Consider the following 11418-nt stretch of genomic DNA (forward strand, 5'->3'; position numbering starts at 1 on the left):
GGTTTGACTGAAATGGTGGCATTTGAGTTACTACTGACATTTGCTTTGCAGCACTTGCCCCTGCTTAAACATTAGTGAAATTTGTGAGAAATATGAGTTACGTGTAATGAATATTATGTCTTTCATTTTCTTTAACCATATTTTGAAGTGATTAATGGTTTGGTTTCTGGCCATGAGAAATGTAGAAAACTGCATCCACTTGTGGCACTGTTATCTCTTTGTAATACTGTGGAAATCAAGCTGTGAATTCAGTCATTTGGCATGGGACACAAGGGAAAAACATTTGGAGGGCTTCAGGCAAGCAAAAGGCAAAACTGATGCCATCGAAGTGACCAGCTCATTTTGAAGGTATTTGATAATGTGAGCTCAGCAGGATGATGCAAATGTTCCCAGCCAAAGGCCATCTTCCATTTATCTTGACTCTATTCTGTTGTCTGATAACTAATTGCTATAGGTTCCAGCCATTATGAACAAACCATTTGGTTCTTTTGTGAGTCATTTGAATATCCTTTTAGTTTTGTACATAACCCTGCTTCAAAAAATGATTTCCATTTATAGGATTACAATATCTCAGCTCTGGTATCACTTCTTGGCCTTTTGGCTAAGATCAAGTGTGTAGATAGGTATAATTGTTTTATTGTTGTTTCATTGATATTTGATTGTTTTATCGGGCTAGGCCCCATGTAAGCCGCCCCAAGTCCCTTCGGGGAGATGGGGCGGGGTATAAAAATAAAGTTATTATTATTATTATATTATTAGATAGTACTGCAACTGTTTCAGCCATGTACTGAATAATGAACTGAATCAAGTGGATGTAGAGTGATTTTACAAGCTTTAGAGCATACTGGTTTGGCCCATGTGTGCAAGACCTCTGAGAGAAATTTTGTGAGACAGAACAAGACTCCTTTGTGGTCTTGTGAGGCAAATGGGCTTCTTTCAAAATTAAGATATTTTAATGGGAATGGCTGTCAGAAATGTGTGAACCAGTTGCTGTTTATAGAGTTGATAGCACCTACTGCAGTATCCTATGATGTCACCCTCATGGACCTTCTGCTGTAGTAGAACATACTTCAATATGGTTGCTAAAATACCAGAAATTAGCATCTTCAAAGAATCAATGAAAACAATTCAAAGCAATGAAAACAATTCAAAGTAATGAAAACAACAGCATTTGCTTGTGGAGCATGCTGGCAATACCATATGATTTGAGATGTCCTTAAGATTGAGTAACACTTCTAATATGAGCATGAGAAGGTCCAAGAAGTAAATAGAGAATTATTATTATTATTATTATTATTATTATTATTATTATTATTATTATTATTATTCTATATTTATTTGCATCCCACTTTTATCTTGCAACTGAGATACAAAGCCCTGTAGGTATATGGATACAGTACACGTAAGCTAGTCTTATGAACAATATTTTGCCAGTTAGTTATATCTAACTAAAGGTGTATTTTTATTTAAAATAATATATGTCTGCCAAAACACTGTTGTTGCAGTTCCCACCCCTGGCAGCCAGCTATGATGGACCCCTTTTTGGCTCTCCAGGCCCCAGACTTGCTGAACAACCCTCTCCTGACTGTGTGAACAGAATGCTGAACTAAACTTATGATCCAACATAGCTCTTTCTATATTAGGTTGCTGTGAGTCTTTCAGGCTGTATGGCCATGTTCTAGAAGCTTTCTCTCCTGACGTTTCACCCACATTTGCGATAGGCATCCTCAGAGGTTGTGAGCTAGAGGATTGTTAAATATTGCATACCTCACAACCTCTGAGGATATCTGCCACAGATGTGGGCAAAATGAGAAAGCTTCTGGTACATGGCAATACAGCCCGAAAGACTCACAGCAACCCAGTGATTCCAGCCATGAAAGCCTTTGACAATACATCTTTCGATGTTCATTTGTTCTTTTGAGAAGAGAAAATAATCAGTTGTACTTGTCCTGGACATCTCTGACAACAAAGATGAGGGGTTATTAGAAGGGCCAGTGTTGGATATGGAAACTAGCAGCCCCCAACATCCCCCCAACCTATCTTACTCAGTACAGGAGAAGAGCCTTTTAAGAAGTACTACTTCCTATCAGGAAGAGTAAGCAGAAGGCAGGAAAAGGAAGGCTTCAGTTCTCCTCCCCTTTTACAATTTAGATGGGAGTGTGCTGCTAATTATAGGTCTGCATGATTTGCAGAGAAATGGGCTCTTCACAAGTAACACCTGACAAAGTTCTAAAGTGAGCAGTCCTATTGCTGGAGGCAACGTCTTGCTTCGTTGTGAAATTCTGGACACTTTGGATTGTTCTGCTTTGTTGACTCTAGATTTTATCTTGACTTCTGCATTTGGATCTTGCCTTCAACCTTGGACTCTGTTATCTTCGACCTAACCGGCTTTGTTGACTCTGAAATACTCTCAGTTTGACCACGGTATTTGAACTTGGAATTTGAACTTGGAATTTGAACTTTGTATTTGTGAGGACTCATGGGCCTTGTAGTCCTGTTCCTAGTACTATTGTGGCAGACGAAGAGGAAAACATGGGGTTTTCGCCGGTTCAGCAAGAGCCGGAGTCCCTTCACCTGCAGGATGTTGATGTTTGCCCTCAAGAATTCAGCCAAACAGGCCTTGGGCAGAACTCCCCTCCGTTTCCCAGAAAAGAATCTTATTCCAGAGAAAGGGGAGTCAGAGAAGCTCAACGGAGGAGTTTACGCATCGCTGCCAAACAAATGGCTGATTAGGCCTGCTTCCCTAGGGAAATTCTAAGGAGTCACACATCTGGACAGAGTTGGGTTTCGCTTCTTGTTCTCTAGGGAAAGAGTTCTGTTGGCGGGAAAACGAGACCCAATATAGGTGTTTGGCGCGAGGGATTCTTTGCGGAGTCAATTGATCAGCTTCAGGAGAGAGATCGTGTGTGGACTTCGTAATCCCAGTTCCTTGCTTCCCGGATCAAGCTTCAAGCCTTGCCCTGCCTCGCGGTTTTACCACGAACCCTGCTTCATGCTTCATGTTTTGCCTTGTCTCCAGTCACGGATCTAGTCAAGAATCAAGTTTATTTCCAGCCTTGTTGTCAAGCTTCATTGGACTCTAGGACTCTGCTATTTCCCCACACTATTGCTTGGCAAAGTGTGTGTTTCGGTCAAGTGGATTAAAACTTTGAACTCTAATATCATTTATTGGATAATACATTTTTGGACTATATTTGACCTCATTTGAAAGGTCTGCTTCTGAACTATATTCTTCACTTGTTTTTATTGATTTTATATATTTCTTTAATAAAGATATTAGATAGAGACTGGCCTCTGTGTAGGGTTATTGGTGCCCTGCTGCCAGGGTTCTGACAGTATTACTTGATCTTTAGAGCTTAGAACACTAAACTCTAAAGATTTAGCTCTGGGCTGTTTATATGTTATATTCAAGACTTTGTTTGAATATGATGTTAATATTGTGCTAATAGTTTAACCAAAACTTGGCATAACATGACAGTATTCTGTTTTGGCATGTTATGTGATTATCTGTTTTATTTTCTGTGTTTAACCATTTTTATTTTCTTTATAAGTCTCAGTATCTTGAGATCTAGTTATTTTTTAGTCACTCCATTATTTTCAAGGTACAGAAATATTTATCAGTTTTGCAACGAAGCTGAATTTGTGTAAATCAATAAACTGGGCATGTTGTGGGGAGAACTGCTCTTGTAGACAGTTGCTGATACTTGGGCAGTTGTTATCATACAAATAATTCCTGCACATTTTGATTCATCAATGAGAATATACTGATTTAGCTTATGGGATTCAACCTTGACATCAAATGCAAAAGGCTGGTTTAAAAGGTATGGATGGTCCTGAAATTAGGGAGGCAAGGATGTGAAGGAACGTTGCGAGATTGTAAGCCTAACAGCAGGGAATTGTTTGTTGTTCTTTTACTTGAAAAGTACCCTGTATAGTGATGGCACTAAATAAATGAATGAATGCATAGAGGAGGATGAGGATGATAATAACATCAACAACAATGATGACACAGAGAGTTAACTCACTGAGAAAATGTTCAATTGCCATGAGATTATTCACATGTTTGGCCTTTTTGTGAAAAATTAATCTGGTAATAAATATTCACGAATAAAAAAAAACTTTACTTCCATGCAAAAATATTTTTTGCACAGAAATGAAAATACATACTTTATATACATAAGTCTAGAAATTTTAGTAACAAAATCAAGCCCCCAAATATGTGCTGACTACCACATATGTCAATATAAATGCTGTGCTTTAACTCTTGTCTTTTAAAAAATGAACTACCCCTTTTCTAAGTAGAGTGGCAAAAAATGAGAGCTTAGTCCCAGGAGAACCTAAAATAAGTGCCAACTTCTCTACCTGTCTTTTTTCTTAGATCAAATTAAAATCCATAATTTTGGTCCTAAAACCTGCTCTCATCGTATATGCGAGGTCGACTTATGCACAACTATATATATTGTTTTCTGTGGAAATGCTGGCTTTTTGTGCAAAAGTGGAGTTTTCTTCATCACAATTCTCCCACATTTAGGCCTTATGGGCACTGTATGACTTCTCTTTGCACAGATCTGTTGAAGAACAACAGGAAGGACCACATAATTTAAAAATCAAACCAAGTCCCAAACACTTTGCCTGTTTTCTCACCAGTGTTATACAATGGAAACCATTGTCTGCCAATCGTCTGAGTTGCTCCTTCAGAATTCTGGGAAATGTAGTTCAGGGCGGAGTCTTTGGAATTCTCAGTTAGAGAGGTCCTTGGCTTCCCTAAACTACATTTCCCAGAATTCTGCAGGAGCAGATAGGATTAATGGCCTTTGTTCTGTAACACTGGTGGGAAAACATCCTCTCTCATGTTGACCCCGTATGCAACAAAGGGAGCAGAACTACTTCCTATATCTCTTCTTTCTATTTCATGGAAAATACACACACACACATATACACACACGGTGTGTGTGTATATGTGTGTGTACACATATTGCCCTTTTATGTGTGTCTCATATATTCCAAGGAGGAGAACCTACAAACTTTTTTGTTAGTTGAGAAGGTATCTGACAGATAAATTGTAAAAGACTTGTAAATGAAGTGCTGCCTATGAAATCCTATTTTCTGAAATATTTCTGTCTGGGTTAAGAATGTATATTTCATGCGTAGATTTAAGAGCCAGACCTCTCTGAAGAGTTAAACAGGAACCACATAAAACTGCATGTTTAGTGTGCTCTCGCTCTTTTTAATGACCTCCGGAAAGATGATACAATATTTACAACTTCCCTATGCTAGGGGGAAATCAGGCTGATGGGCTATACGCATATATGTGTTTTAAGGGAATGGGAGAGGAAGAATGATATTAGTCTTTTAAAAGAGATTAAAATGTTATGAGGATAATGCAGAACAAAATTAAAATGTGATTTCTAGGTTTTGTAGAGGATCAAGAAGAAGGAAGCCCCTTTCTTAAGAGATAGGGGGAAACTGAATAGTGTTTTTGCCAAAAGCAAGGTCCATGCATTCATTTTATAAAGAAACAAACCTGCATTTGTAAGAACTGTACACTCAACAGGGAGCAACAACCAATTACAGTTCCCTAGAGGGTGTACCTGTAGGACACAAGTGTCGGCAACCATGTTTTTATTCCATTCATTAGCTCTGCATATAAATTACATTTTGGTTGTAATGCCACAATGTGTGGAGTGTACAATGGCACATAATTAGATAGAGTTGGAACATTGGCTAAGGAAATAAAAATCAATGCATTATTTTTTTCTTAAAGTTTTTGCAAACCATTTAAAAACCAGTTGGAGGAATACAGTGGTTTCTAGACTTAATCTATTCTGTAGATTACATACAACAGCTCTCTGAAGTTACTGGCCTACATCTGCACTCAGCTAGAATAGAAGTATAGCCAGTGACTGAATGATGGATCAACATTTGTTGCAACCAGGCTGAGTTAGAACAGACTACTGGGCACATCTCTACACTGTAAAAATTAATGTAGTTTGACACCAGTTTAATTAATGCAGTTTGACACCATAGCTTAATGTTATGGAACCATGTAAGTTGTTGCTTTACAAGGTCCCTGGCTTTCTTTATAGAGGGGTGCTGGTACCCCCTCAAACGACAAATCCCAGGATTCCATAGTATTGAGCCATGGTAGTATTTCATGGAGCAGAAACTCTCAGTAAAATGTGACACATTGCACAGTAACCATGCTGCTGGCTCTGGATGAGCCTTGTTTCCTGTGTCATAACTACATCTTCCCACCCATCCTGAGAATACTAATGCTGTGCTATTCAACTGCACACGATCAAAAGTTGGTTTATGATATTGTACTTTCCCAACAGTATGCCAGCCTGGATTTAGGCCAATGGGATTTATTTCTATACAAACAGAATGTAAAGGCATTATCTTTAACCACACAATCATAGAGTTGGAGCAGATACCAAGGACCATCCAGTTCAATCCCATTCTGACATGCAGAAATATATCATCAAAGTGTTTCTCAAAGATGGCCACCTAGTCTATGTTTATAAACCTCCAGAGAAGGAGACTCTGTCATGCTCCAAGGCAGCATATACCACAGTTGGAATAACCCCTACTGCCAAGAAGCCCTTCCTAATATTTAGGTGGAATCTCTTCTTAGTTTGAACCCTTTGCTCCATTTGCAAGGGTGCATCTTACTGCGAGATATGGCAATGCTGATCTGGGGTACTCTATATCAGCATCACTAGATGGGGCTGCACTGTGTGGCCACATGGCTGAGTGGTGCCCACTGAGAACAAAAATAGTACCAGACATTGCTCAGCACCTGAATTGATGATACCCAGAGTGACAAAGTGACATGACAGAGGGAAGAGGGGAAAGGAGTCACTTCCTCCTCCTGTTGCCTTTCTTGATCACCTTGTCACTCTGGTTATCATCACTCCAGGACGCAAGCAGTGTTGAGTGGCATTTTCATATCTTGTGGGCACTGCAAATGCCATATTGATGGGGCAAGGAACATGCTATTGCCTGTCCCCATCAAAGCAGGATGGCAAAGTAAAAAGCCAAGGTTGCTTCCCAAATAGGAAGCAGCACAGCTGCTAACACAGGCTGAAACTGCAATTTACTCAGGATTTTGGAGTATCCCACAAGGTTTCTTAATGCGGTTCAAGACCATGTTAAGTGGTCTTGGCCTGTGTGAATCCGAATCAGATCCATATGTTGTACAACTACCATGAATTCAACCCTCTTCAGGATAAAGTGTCAGTGAAGATGCACCCATAGTCTCTAGAACAGCATAAAACAAGTTTGCTCCATCTTCCATATGAAAATAAATGCAAGTTAATTTAAATACAATTTAACATATGAAATGTCTCATTTACCTATTAACATTTTAATTTTCTTCCAAATATGATAAATCAAAATCTGCTTTACTTCACTTTGAAAAAATGTTTTTTGAAAAAGTGTTTTATTCGAAACACTTTAGAAATTATGCACAGATGAAGTTTACTTTCTTGTTGTGCCAATTTATTAATATAGCATTTTCTACAGAATGATGCATTTTCTTTCCAGTTTGGGATACAACACACATTCTAATTCCTCATTTAAGATAATACACTTTTCAACATTAGCATTTACCAGATATTTTGGATGACAACTCCCACCATCCCTAATGGTTGACTTGACTGAGAGCAGTGGGAGATGCGGCTTGACAAATCTGTGGCTCAACACATCAGAAAACAACCAAAACTTTTAAGGAATATGAGAAGAATTTGATTCTTGTGAATTTCAACAAAGTTCAGTTAAATCACTTGGACTATAATGTGTATCACAACATAGCAATAAATCAGACTTTTTCACATCTCTGTTTATTATAATGCCATTCTTGGCACGAAACATGTTTAAAAATGCATTTAAAAATACATAGTTCAAGAAAATACACTTTCAGGTGCATAGTGTATTTATTTATTGTTCTTAATAGTTCTATCCTTCCCTGTGTCATGAAATTTCAGGATACCATATAATTAAAACAATATAAACAGCCAAAAACATATTTAGCTATGTTTAGCTGAACATTTTCATGTTGTGTGTGTGTGTTGTTTTTTTTAAATCATGATGAACATCAAATCACTCTGGAGAGTGTGAACCCATGTGAAAGGAATGTGGAATGGAAATGGATTTCTCCATTCCTAATTAATTTCACATCTGCTGCCCCTCTCACACTGACAATTGCATAGTTCAAAAGGTATATTTGGCGTATGACCGGAGCACCTGGGTTATCCTCTCAGGTGATCCCATGGTTTCATTTTGTTGCAAACCAAAGTGTTTTATGTTCAAATGAACCAGTTAATATATACTTTTGCTCAAAGAGGGAAACAATTTACATTGTGGCTGGGTTTATTTTTCATGCCAAGTATTGGTACATAGCATCCTCCAAGCCATTCTTCTTTGCACTCCTGAGAGAGGTACAGCACTGCAGCGGAAACAATTACAGGCTGTTCCCTCTAACAGGCCTTCCTTGTCAATCTGTTTCTCTCTCCACTAATGAAGATCTGATGCTTTAGATGTAGAGTATTTCCCTATAGCATACTCTCCAGGAGTGGCTGGTGCCGGATGCCCTGAAACAAAATACATAACATGAATGTGAAATGGTTCTCCCATGAAAGTCTCTTTATTTGAATATTTGTATGGCCATCATGAGCCTGTTAGTTTTAACAGCCCCCTGCCATTACTGGATGTGATGTCCGAAGAGCTTGTCACCATAGGTCTTTATGTTTAAACAATCCTGTTGAAACCAAGGTGTAGACAGATTTTAGCACCTCTCTGTGTCTCCTGTTCTTACTCTCATGGTCACACATTTTTTTCCAGTCCTGGAAAATGGAATGTGTCACGACCCAGGCTACAGAGCACCAATAACCATACGCAGAGGCCAGATTCTATCTAATATCTTTATTAAGGAAATATATAAAGTTAGTAAAAGCAAATGTAAAAGTTAGTCCAGAAGCAGACCTTTCAGGAAAGGTCAAAATTAGTCCAAAGAAACAATGTCCAATATGAAATATTAAGGTCCAAAGTTGTAATCCAATAACCGAAACACTCACTTTGCCAGGCAAAGTGAGGGGAGATGACAAGGTCCTTTAGTCCATGAACTTGAGCAAGGCTAGAAAATAACTTGATACTTGAAAACAAGGCTTGAATCGTGGAACAAGGTAACGAGGAGCAAGAACAAGGTCCGTGGAATAACTTGGTAAAATCCGTGAAACAAGGCAAGGTTTAGTCCTGGGAAACAAGGCAAAGTCCGTAGGTAAACAAAGGCTGTGAAACAGGAGCGAAGGCTGGAAACAAGGACAAGGCTTGAGCAGGAACGAGGCTTGAAGCGGAGCGCGCTGTTCAGACACAACTCGCTCCGGAGGCTGACGAATTGACTCCGCAAAGTTACTCCGCGGGTAAAACACCTATATAGAGTCTAACTTTCCCGCCGAGAGCAGTTCTCTGGGAACCAGAAACGAAAGCTAATCTCTGAGACCAGATGTTTGACTCCTTAAAGATTCTCATGGAAAGCAGGCTTAATTGGCAAATTCTTAGCAATTATTCTCGCACTCCTGCGCGAGGCTGCTTCCAAACCTCTCTGTTGTTTACAAAACTCATGGCGAGAAAACACTGGAGATGTAGCCTCAGTATTTGTTTGACATACTTCTGGAACATAATCCTCTTGCAGGTGCAAGGTTCCCAGATCTGGCTGGGAAGAATCTGTCTGGGAAGAATCCAGTTCTGACTGGGAAGGTAAAAAACCCAAGTTTTCTTCTTCATCAGGCATCACAATGTCATGAGCAGGACTACAAGGCCCATGGGTCATCACAGAATGAACCAATTATACATTCCTCTCTCCCACCCAAAAGAGAAATACATCAACAAAGACTAAAAAAAATCTTAAAGATGGAAGGGACAATAAATCCAACCTCCTGTCATGCAGGAATACACAACTAAACCATTTCTGTTGCCTATCCAATCATAGACCTCCAAAGAAAGAGTCCACCACCTTCTAAGGCAGTCCTTACATTGCTGAACAGTTCATTTCATTTTCAAGTCTAGATGTGGTACCTTACATTTATCCAGAGTACAAAACACAACCATTGCCAGAAATTTTGCATTCATGTTTGCACTAATATATACTGTATATTTGGGAAAACTTATTGACTCGAGTATAAGCCGAAGGTGGGAAATACAGCACCTACTGGTAAATTTCAAAATAAAAATAGATACCAATAATCTTACATTAATTAAGACATCAGTAGGTTAAATGTATTTGAATATTTGCTGTATTTCAAAGAAAAAACAAACTAGCTCTGTAAGTGGAAAAGTAGGGTCAACAAAAACAATATGGCATCAACAATAATTTTATAATAATAATAAAACCTCATTTGTATCCCACCCTATCACCTCTTGGGGTCTACAACTCCCAGAAATCTCGTCCAGTTTACCAGCTGTTAGGATTTCTGGGAGTTGAAGGCCAAAACATCTGGGGACCCACAGGTTGAGAACCACTGTCCTAAGGGTTATTAGCTGGCAATTATGAACTTCAAAACAAAAAGTATGCTGATATTTTTATTTCCACTGGGAAATAACCTTGCCTTGTGTCAGAACCTTGCCCTTCCCAGTTGGCTCAGGCAAAAGCCTTCTCCTGCAGTCTCTCCTATCTTTTGGGGTTCTTCCTTATTAATAACCTTTGCCACTTTGACCACACTCTATTGTTGCTTGGCCACACATCTCCTGGTTTTCATTTCTGAAATGTGGGAGGATATGCCCTGATTGTGTACTCAATTATACATGCTCATAGCTTTGCCTATGGATCTCTCCTACTCTTAGCTGCTTATCGAAGACATCTGGCATTTATCCTTGATAGGAAAACATGAGCAAAAGGCACTGGGGAACTGAAGTTTTTCTGTTCCCTGCCTTTGACTACACTTGCGAAATTTTGATCAGGAGATAATTGTCTTCCCATTCTGTAGACAAGTAATTGAGGGCGACAAAAATGCATTGCAGGGGACTGAAAATGGAATGTCGACCAATCATTTCCTTTCTCTGTCTCCTCTAACAATAGAGTCAGATATGCAATCTATTATCCCTGGCCCTTCCTTGATAGCCCGAATTTTGAATGAAGGGAAAACAGAACCAGATTGGGAAGCAGGGTAGCTGGAATAAGAAAATCTAGTGCATATTATTGTTTCAAACCTAGCAACCTGGACTGCCTTTAAGATGTTGCTTTTCCAGTCTAGCAAAACAAGGCAGCTCCCCCCCCCCTTTACACCGAGCCTCACACAGATTAGGTCAAGCCTCTTCAGACAAAGTAATTTTGTAGGTGCTTTAAAATGATGGGAAGTAATCTCCACCAAAGCCGAGTCTGGCTGCATAGGCTATTAAAGATATCTATATGCCATAGGCGGA

At 39.2% G+C, this 11418-nt stretch overlaps 1 pseudogene; it reads left to right on the forward strand.

Annotated features, from left to right (window-relative positions):
* The first annotated feature begins 581 nt into the window (after positions 1 to 581).
* LOC134295762 (U2 spliceosomal RNA) lies at positions 582 to 726 on the forward strand (annotated as a pseudogene).
* The last annotated feature ends 10692 nt before the right edge of the window (positions 727 to 11418 follow it).

This window comes from Anolis carolinensis, chromosome 1 (genome assembly GCF_035594765.1).
Source record: "Anolis carolinensis isolate JA03-04 chromosome 1, rAnoCar3.1.pri, whole genome shotgun sequence".
NCBI lineage: Eukaryota > Metazoa > Chordata > Lepidosauria > Squamata > Dactyloidae > Anolis > Anolis carolinensis.